Consider the following 11,037-nt stretch of genomic DNA (forward strand, 5'->3'; position numbering starts at 1 on the left):
CCGCAGTGAGGGGCACTCGCTCCGAAATCCGCCCGCAGGACAAAATGAGTGGCTGGCAAAGAACCTTTCTGATTGGCTAAACAAGGGCGGGCCGCTCTGCCTAACTCTGTTTTAAACATATTATTAACAATATGATTATCACAGACAGGTGTAATATCTGAAAACACACATTTCAGTCAATTCAGCCAACAAATATGGAATAAAGTAACAAATATGTAGCTACCTAACCTATGGTATGCAGTTTGGGATGTTGGATTTTGCATTTCTAGTAAAAGAAATGAGGAATATGGGTAACACTTTTTTTAAGGTGTCCTTGTTACACGTACTTACTATTATAATAACAATAAATTATGCATAATTACATGCAAGTAATCCTAAACCTAATCATAACCCTAACCAAGTACATGTAGTGAATTAATATTACTCAGTACTTAAATGTATATTTACACTGGAACAAGGACACCTTCAAATAAAGTGTAACTGGAATATGTATATGCTGAAGCAGAAATTTACATGTAGGCCTAAAGTTAATTTTTCATTTTAGGGGCGAATTCAGTGCAATACAATTTTAGTTGATACACTTAAAAACCACATTCTCAGAAAAGAAATGTCTTTAAATGACCACTACATGGCAGTATAGTGTCGTGAAAGATGTTCTGATCTCCTTGATGCTCCAAAGGGGATCAATTACAGTTCATCCTGAAGACGAAACCACATTCACCATTTGGATTAAAAGAAATTCTCTGAATCAAACACTCCTAATTGCAGCCATTTATTCATGATTAGATAAATTAACCACCAAAGAGGACAGAAGCATAGGCTATATCTTTTTGAAATACGCTTCATTTAGTGTCTGATGGCAGTGGGCGCTTACCTGCACACCAACGTGAGACTTAATTGGATCTGCACTTGTTGCACAAGACCACTGTTCATATAATACTCTTATGCTATGAGCGACGATTGTCAACCATTGGACCAAATGAGTTTGTGCAGCGTCCTTCTGAGCTGCTCCACATAATCCAATCACATGCCCTGAGAGGCGGGCTTAAAGAAGGCTAAGATTGTCTTGTCTCAGGTGAGGTCATGCGGCACAGCATGGAGACAGGTAACGCCATTTAACTTTATCCAACTTTGTTTTTCTTGCATTTATACACCACATGAACAACAGCCTAAGTTGGATAAGTAAATCAGGTAAATTCTCTTTTATTTAAGATGAATCTTACTGGTAATGCAAGTACTTTCCTACTAACTTGTAGTCTGCATCTGTCAAGGATCTCGTAGAGGATAATCTTTGTATAGTTCTGAGATCTTCTCACCCTGATGCAGTGTGAAGTGAGACAGTACTTCATCTCTGAGAATGTTGGGTTGTTATGTTGTTCACTGAAGCGTTTCGATGCGCTTTACGTCGTAACCTGTTGCTGGAGCGCTGTCCGAGGTGCTGATGATGAGACAGTCAGCCAACTTCCTGGTTAGAGTAACGCAACGCCGGCTTCTTTTCTTGACTCAAGAATGCCTGACCCCAAAACCTACACGAACGCGTAAGGGGTCGAGATGACGCGCACTGGATTCAGTGGGTTTCTTTAAGGAAAATGGATCCTGTTTGTATCGCTTCTCCAAGGGTAAAGGAATAATTTAAGAGTTGGATTATACACGTTTCGTTTTGCGTATGTAGTTTTATTCATTTGTTTACTTTGCATGTGCAAATACAGTAAAAATAAAATGTATATTGATAACTATAACCAGTGTGCTTATATAAGAAATTTGAGTGTGCTGGCAACTTTTGCAGATTAAGTAACTATGATCCTGTCAGAAAGAACCAGCAGATTTCACCCAAAAATTCTGCACTTTCTGTCCATTTGAGGGACATTCATTACTGCTTCATACTGAGGGAAAGAGATTTTCGTACTGGTCACCTGGACACACCTGTTGACTCATTATTATCTAGATTTTTTTTTAAATGATACGGTTATTGGTAGTGTATCATATAAAACATGCTGCATGTGATGGAACACACATTTAGTCATATAAAAATGTCTTTTCAAAACAAAATATAAAAGTGAAAATAAAATAATCACAAACCAAATTGAATGTAATTCTCTTGATCAATCCATTAAGAAAAAGTTTTTTTATTTTTATTTTTCTGAACCAGTAACCAAATAAATAACATTGTTGAGGCAGCACTCTTTATGCATTAACAGTTTAAAACAGTAGATCTTAACACATTAGCGTTCCACATCGACTCAGTATCTCTTGCTGTGGAAACAGTGCAACCTTTAGCTTTCCAGAATGCAATAATTGCTGATATCACTTTACCTCCCATGGGAAATTAGTCTTTGCGCGGCAGGGTTCTCACAGATCTTTCTCTGTCGTCTTGGATCACTGGCAGGTAAAGGTGAGACACTGAGGCCTGGGAGGACTAGATGACTGACTTCTGCCAAGCACAGCTCCACTGGCAGTGAGGAGGGACTCCTGCGCAATGCCCCAGTCTAACCCACAGACTTTCAACTCAACAAAAAGACCTGAGCCACTATTACACATCCTCTGTTTTTGCGAGACTCTCTTCCGAACAATGCATATATGGATACATTTTGCTCTGCCACTTCTTGGATAATAGAATTTGTTTATCAGCTGTTTCATGAAATGATTAAAATCATGTTCTCCGTGAAGACTCTGTGAAGACAGATCACAATATGTCTTGTAATCTAAAGTGAACAATGCTGGATCCCTAGCAGCTTCTTCCTGCACCCCTGTGCAGTGGAGTTTCCTTTTGTGGATCTAATCCTGTGGACTGTAATCCTCGTGACTAGTATTGACCCACTGGACCTCTAGTTTTCCCCATCCACCCTCATTCCCTTTAAAAGCTCAGGCCCTGGATGAGGGTTAGAGGGGAGGTCGGCACTTTGCCATGGCTCATTCATCTGACACGGCACGCAAAGACATGACGAATGGGGCTCATCCCAGTGCCCAGCCAGGGCCCTCGGGCACTTCTACTCTACCACGCTACCTGCACAAGAAGCAGCAGCGCCAGAGAGGAGTGAGATCTTCCTCTCCTATGGGGAGGGTCATCCTCATCAATGCACCTGTCGATGGTAAGTCTACAAAAGCTTGATCTAGATGCAGGTTAACCAACACATTCTCATGGCAATTCATAGCTGTTTTATTTTTTGGTGAATTGGTAGCTCTCGTTTGTACGTTTTTGTACAATCATCCACACAAAGCAATTAGTCAAAGAATCAAATCATACAAATTGATACAAAATCGCCAATTCGAAAAATATATACAATTTCTCATGAGATCAGGTTGAGGTGATATTTTCTAAAGTATGTTTATTCCACTTAAGAATTAAAATATAATAGAACTATATTGGTTATTGGCTAATATTAGAGGTTTTTTTATTATTAATTAGTATCAGTCGATATTGCATATTTTAAAATGGTTCATTTATATTTTTAGTGTTTTATTTTTTATTTTTAGATTCTAATCTGTATAGTTTACAATTTTGATATCTGCCCTTTATCAGTTATCGGCCATAACATGAAAATTATCATCTGCTTGGGTATCAGCCAGATCCATATCTATAAATTGGGATATCATGCATTCCTAGGACAATAACAGTACAGTGTTATCAAACTACGAAAATAACACAAACAGGATCCTGTGATTGAAGGAGTTGCTGAATGCAATGCAATTGTTGGCTGCCTTTTCTTGCATTTAAAAACATGTAATAAAGCTTTAAAAAATTGTTTCGTTTTTTTAAAGAAAGTCTTGCATTGGAAATTCGTGCATATATTATGTTATATTATATTATATGAGAAAGAATCTTTTGCTAAGGATCAAAAACATTGACGAAACCCATCACTATACTTGTGAGTTCTATTTATTTTCAGAGGAACTTTCTATTTGTGTTTGATGTTGGTGCACTGTAGGTGGGGATGACAGTGAAGACATCCACACAATTACTGTGGACAAAAGTGAGGATGGCAGGCTGGGCTTCAGTGTGCGGGGAGGCTCGGAACACGGCCTGGGAATCTTTGTCAGCAAGGTGGAGGATGACAGCTCTGCAGGTACACAGAGGGGGTTACAACTGATGAGGATTTGCATTTGAGATTTATTACGACAAGGTATGCATGTATAAGCTATTGGTGAGTTTCATATTAATGTGTTTTTGTATTCTGATTCCACACTACAGAGTTGGCAGGCTTGTGTGTTGGAGATAAGCTGGTCGAGGTGAATGGCATAAGTCTGGAGAGCATCACCATGAGCAGTGCCGTAAAAGTCCTGACAGGAAATAATCGTCTGCGCATGGTGGTAAGACGTGTGGGGAAGGTGCCAGGTATCCGCTATTCGAAAGAGAAGACTACATGGTAAGTTGAGCTTTTATGTCATCACTTGAACATGATATACTATTTTGTATGTTTTTATATTAGGCTAAGCACACTCTATCAGGCTGAACATCAATTATAATGTTATTTCTGCAGTTGTCCACATTTTTGAATCCCATATTGATTAAGATATTTTCTTTGCTATTCCCTGTTATAATCATGATAACATTGCTTGTTTTCAAACTTTTTTATTAACAGAAGCTAGGAGATGTTGAATGTTGATAAATCAATTCATCACGATTTATTTTGTCATTCCAGAATATTAAAGATTCTTATTCTGTATGTTCTTCAATAAAAACAAAAGTTATTAAAAGGTAAAATACTATTCTTAGTATTCCTACTATTCTTAGGTTTTGAATTTTTATTGGAAATGATTAAACAATTTTAAGTCATCTTGTGGACTTTTTTCTTGAAGTTACCTGCTTGAGAACTATTACACTGATGATTTTGTGGCTGATGCATCATCAAGCCTGTACTCAAACACGGTTCAAGTTTTTCAGATATTACAGTATATATTGCATGAGATATTGTGTATCTGTGCATTTAAAAGTTTTAAAAATGCAATTCTTTTTATTTTCATAGTTATACAAAAAAGTAATGAAATGCATCAACATGTCCTTTAGTATTATGCAAGAAAAGTAGCTGTTTATATGGCAGCTTGACCTGTCTCCCACAAGCCTGCCTCCTGGAGGTTGTCCAAATACCCTTTGACAACTCATAACAGAAGAGTGTCTTTTGCCCTTGAACATTTTGAGGTTCTTTTAGTATTTGAAAGACTGGATTTTTAGGCATTTTCTGTTGCAGATTTAATTAGACTAACTGAACTGAGAAAATAAGCAGAGCGTAGTGATGGGCTCTTTCTCCCCCTGCCTTGACTAACGGGGTGGAAACCCTGTGACTCTTGGCCTTTACTTGTTATCTTTTCCTTCAGCTTCTGTTTCAGCATACAGAAGTGGTAGAGTTACCTTAGTGGTCTTCTCAGCCATTTCATTAACTGATAGTAGAGTGAGCAAGTTTATTACAGAAGTGTATGTGTGTCCACCTGAAGATTTATGTGTGTGTGTGTGCTTGTGTATAACACTGGATTTTTACTTAAAGGTGAAGTGTGTAATTATTTATATTAGAACACTTTTTCCTATCTTAACTTAATATGCAAATACAACTATAAGTAAATCACTTGTTGATTGATTTCCTCAAAGTTTAAACGCTGTAAACATTCAAAAAATGGTTCTGCTTTTTTTGAGCACCCTGACCGGCTAGAGCACAGCAACATGGAGCCAGTGGCTTAAGTGTGGGGTGGGGTTTTTAGTTTGTCTGTCCAATGAAAGAGTGGGACAATTCTGTTTGGTAACAACACTAGTTGTGCAGAAATGACACACTTCCGTTTTGATAATAAACTTTGTAGTTACCCTTCAAAAACTTTTTTTTTTGAAAGATGTCTGATTAAGACTGCATTCATTTGATCAAAAATCCATAAAAACAGTAATATTTAGAAAAATTCTATTCCTCTTTTTCAAGATTCTTATATGAATAGAAAGTTCAAGAATAACATTTATTTGAAATAGAAATCTCTCGTAACAATTTAAAAAGTCTTTGCTGCCACTTTTGATCAATTTAAAGGGATAGTTCACCCAAAAATGAAAATTCAGTAATTAATTACTCATCCTCATGTCGTGCCCTTCATTCATCTTCAGGACACAAATTAAGATATTTTTTTAGCTTTCTGACCCCTCCATTGACGGCAACACAACTGACATGTTCAAGGCCCAGAAAGGTAGTAAGAACATCATTAAAACAGTCATTAAAATATGTGCCATCAGTGGTTCAACCGTAATTTTATGAAACGGGGTGGAAACCCTGTGACTCTTGGCCTTTACTTGTTATCTTTTCCTTCAGCTTCTGTTTCAGCATACAGAAGTGGTAGAGTTACCTTAGTGGTCTTCTCAGCCATTTCATTAACTGATAGTAGAGTGAGCAAGTTTATTACAGAAGTGTATGTGTGTCCACCTGAAGATTTATGTGTGTGTGTGTGCTTGTGTATAACACTGGATTTTTACTTAAAGGTGAAGTGTGTAATTATTTATATTAGAACACTTTTTCCTATCTTAACTTAATATGCAAATACAACTATAAGTAAATCACTTGTTGATTGATTTCCTCAAAGTTTAAACGCTGTAAACATTCAAAAAATGGTTCTGCTTTTTTTGAGCACCCTGACCGGCTAGAGCACAGCAACATGGAGCCAGTGGCTTAAGTGTGGGGTGGGGTTTTTAGTTTGTCTGTCCAATGAAAGAGTGGGACAATTCTGTTTGGTAACAACACTAGTTGTGCAGAAATGACACACTTCCGTTTTGATAATAAACTTTGTAGTTACCCTTCAAAAACTTTTTTTTTTGAAAGATGTCTGATTAAGACTGCATTCATTTGATCAAAAATCCATAAAAACAGTAATATTTAGAAAAATTCTATTCCTCTTTTTCAAGATTCTTATATGAATAGAAAGTTCAAGAATAACATTTATTTGAAATAGAAATCTCTCGTAACAATTTAAAAAGTCTTTGCTGCCACTTTTGATCAATTTAAAGGGATAGTTCACCCAAAAATGAAAATTCAGTATTTGTTAGCTATTGATGCCACTTTGTGGTGGTAAGTACGAGCTCTACTGGTGATAAGTGAAGTGACAGTGTGAGAAAATGTCAGACAAGGGTCAAAACAAAAGGAGAAAGGGATGTTTTTTTTAACTTTGCTGCAGTCTGTTCGAATCTAGCTCCTGCACGAGGAGATCCTGCAAGGCAGAGCAGGCTGCCTCCTACCATCATCTTAATGATGTTCAAGCTTGTTTTATGTTTATGGAGAATCAAACTAACTGTGGCTTCATGAGAGCCTGTAGTGAGGTCAGCGTACACCTGGGGCATCAGAAATGAGGTCATATCCTTCTGACTTCACTGGTGGAAAATGCTGTTTGAAGTAATTTTTAGGCTGTTTAGACTTAATTTGCACAATGAACTATACCCAAGGACTTTTGAACTTGCATGCAATGTAATTAAGGCTGTAGCTCCTTTTCTCACTGTGATTATGTCTTGTGTAATATCCTGTCCTAGGAGGCTGGCCGATATCCTGCTTACAAGGAGATGGTGGCGGAGTACAGCTGGCTTAATAAATGTATGTAACTGTTACCTGCAAACATCACTATTTAACATCTTATCTGTTAATAGTACATATATTAATTGATAGGTTGCGTGCTTTGTGTGACCCACTCGTTTGCACTTGTATCTTATAGAAATGCAATTTTCATAATTAATTGATGGTGTGCACTGGGACGGCCCATCTCCAGATCAAAGCTGACAGATCAACCGGCCACATGTCAAGCCAGATTTTTTCATTGCCCTCTGATTATCTGTTTTCCATTTAATATGGATGGCAGTGTCTGAAAATAGCCACGGATTAGATCGTAATGTTCACATTCAGATAAGTCTTCCAGGATTGTGCATGTTTGTAACATCAGGGTGATTCAGGGGTATTTAGGTTGCAGGACAGAAGCTCATGTAATTCTGCTCCATATTTAACGCAAGTGTCATTGATATATTGTTCATTCAGATGTAAAAGGACATCAGAACTTTAATGTTTATGAGGCTTTTAGCCATGATGTCTGTTGCTTTATTTGTTAAGCTTTTTTATTTTATTTTGTTTTATTTTATTTTATAATTTTGTTTTATTGGTAACCTTTTACTTAAAGCCTTTGTGTGGCATGCATTATAAAGGGTTATTAAAGGGTGTAATGCATTATAATTATTCATAATGTGCGTTGTAATACATTATATCTTAACGTAAATAATTATAACCAAATTTAAAATGCATAGTGTAACAGTGAATTGATAAGTGTTGTAATTTATTAACTGTGGTTACAATTATTCATGAGATTGTACAATGCATTACAAGGCAAAATTAATGCATTAAAACTACTTTAATAATGCGTTATACATAAAGGCTTCAAGAAATGTGTTATCATTTTATTTTATTTTATTTTAGTTTAGTTTATTTTGTTACCCAAAAAAGCGATTTATATCTGATTTAATGCATAAACATTAATTTTATTTGTATAAATGAATGTATTGAGGTGGACCCAGTGATAGATAGAATAATAAATAAATAAATATGACAGGCATTGTGAGAATTCAGAGTAGCTGTTTTTCAACCAAAAAGTGCTCTCATCCTGCAAGGACCTGAGGTTAAATGACTTTCTCGAGGACACAGTAGTGATGAAACAGGATTGTGATCTCAGTGACTCTCCCGTTTCTGGGTCACCATTGCTCAGGGCTGAACTTGGAGCCTTTGCCACCTATAATACATATATTTTATCACTTGAGCATGTTAAAGTTTTCCTTGTGAACATCTATTTATTCAGTATATTTTGCCTGGAGGTCACTCTTTGACATGTTTCTGCTTGATGTTGATCAGAGGACAAGCAGAAGAAAAGGAAGCATCAAAAGGACAAGGTAGAGACGGAGAGAAGCACCCTGCAGCGCTCCAAAACCTTTGTCAGCTTGCTCTTTAAAAGCGGACGCAAGCGGGAAAGGTCGTCCTCTAGAGACAGGAAGGACAAAGGGGCAGGGGACGGACGCAGAGGAAGATCCAAATCCCCGAAACATTTAGATAATGAACCGGGTGAGTCCACATGTGGTTTAACATATTTTGATGAGGATCACTTTCTGTGGATAACAGGGAATAGCTGAGGAAGATATTTGCATTCGAAAAGCCAGAAAGCAGCATAATGAGTTTTTAAAGCACCTAAATCAGAGAGCTGCTTTATTGTACACTGTTCTGCGGTAATTCCCTTGAAGTGGCCTTGAGTCCAACTCCTGTGGTTTTGCTCAGCTAATGATGAATTGCAATTGCTTCCTTCTCTGCAGTGCATACTGCAGCAAAACTTAGAAACACATTGAGAACTCCAAGCTAATCACAGCTTGTCAGCCAGTCAGATTTGCCAGTCTTTTTGTCTGTACATAATTGCAATGTTTACTTTTTAAAATGGGCTTTTTGCTGTGATACCATAGAACAGGGGTGTCCAAACCTGTTCTTGGAGGGCCACTGTCCTGCTAAGTTTAGCTTCAACTTTAGTTAAAGACACCTGAACCAGCAAATCACGGTCTTCAGACTCACTAGAAACTTCTAGGAAAGTGTTTTGGAGCTGAAATCTGCAGGATGTTGGCCCTCCAGGAGCAGGATTGGACACCCCTAACGTATAGAACTATTTTTGATCCCCTAAATAACCTTACAATTAACAGTAAATACATTTTTTTTTCCTTCTGTGAAGAACATTTTAATAACATTTTAATAATCTAAAGAAGCCTTTTCCACTATAAAAAACTTTTGAACAAAGGAAAGCGTCAATGGATTCTTCATGGAACCAAAGATGCCAAAACCATAGATCTTTAAATGAGAATTGCTGTCATCAGAGCTCGTAGACTGACTCTAGCACTTGTGTCCTCAGGTAAAGAGCGGGGTCGACCCATAATTAACCTGTTGAGTTCTCCCAGAGAGACTCGTGCTGGTATGAGAGAGCACAGCCCCATCCACAGCCCGGAGACCATGGCCATGTTGGAGGATATGGCCCGCAAGCTGCTCAACGAGGATGAGGTGGCGGCTGTCATGAGACACTGTAAAAGGGTGAGTCATCTAAAAGTCTGCTGGGTTGAAATAATGTCTAATTTAGGACTTTATACGGGTTTACAGGTTTATCCTTTTTCCAAATGTTTATGTGGTTAACTAGAAAAGGCTCTATTGTCTTGTCTTGCTATGTATATTTCTGACTAATCAATGTGCATGCTGGTTATGCTTACAGAAGAGGGATTTGCCTTGCCATTTATGATTGAGATCAAGTTATCCAAATCTTACAGAACTCGGAGTATAAAATTGTAGTTGTAATTAAAACAAAAATTACTGGAGAATGTTTTACAAGACAATACCTCAGTCTTACTGTTTAAAAATAAATTCACATTTAATCCACATTTAATGCATTGCTTTCGGATTCTTTGTAATTATTTGTGAAATTTATTTGCCACAGTTATCCGGATAGCGCTTGTGAAATACTAGCAGACCGTATTACTTCATTACTACAAAATTTAGTACTTTATTGACAGCTTGTGAGCCCTAAATTCCAAGAATGTTTCGTGCTTAACACGAATTTGGTAAGATTTAGACTCTAAATCCAGTGCTTGTGACTAGTTCACATAATCAGGAGTAAATTGCTGAACTAGGGCATCTCCTTCTGTTCTTTAGTTTCTAGTTGAGCGTGTTGTTGAGGATCTGGTGCGCCCCCTGCTGGCCATCTTGGACAAGCCTGAGAAGCTTCTGCTGATGAGGGAGGTTAGGTAAGGAGTGTTTCAGTGTCAGCCTCTGAAATGCATATATTTATATATCTCCTGCCTGCGTTTGCACTATTCATGTGTGGAATGTTTTAGTTTAACATTCACTTTCTTTTATGTAGAATGATCATCCCTCCCACAGATCTGGGCCGTTTTGACAGTATGGTTTTGCCCTTTGAGCTTGAAGCCTATGACATACTAAAAAACCGCTCTGGTAAGAAAACGTTTCAGCTTTTTAAATTTTAGCTGCCATGTTTGAGTAGTACTTATACACTAATAGTCAAAAGTTT

The 11,037-nt window shown here is 37.4% G+C and overlaps 1 pseudogene; it reads left to right on the forward strand.

The window, feature by feature from the left end:
* The first annotated feature begins 1,038 nt into the window (after nt 1-1,038).
* LOC107582552 (uncharacterized) overlaps nt 1,039-11,037 on the forward strand; it is a 20,795-nt pseudogene continuing 10,796 nt past the window's right edge.

This window comes from Sinocyclocheilus grahami, unplaced genomic scaffold (assembly GCF_001515645.1).
Source record: "Sinocyclocheilus grahami isolate Dianchi unplaced genomic scaffold, SAMN03320097.WGS_v1.1 scaffold45.1, whole genome shotgun sequence".
NCBI lineage: Eukaryota > Metazoa > Chordata > Actinopteri > Cypriniformes > Cyprinidae > Sinocyclocheilus > Sinocyclocheilus grahami.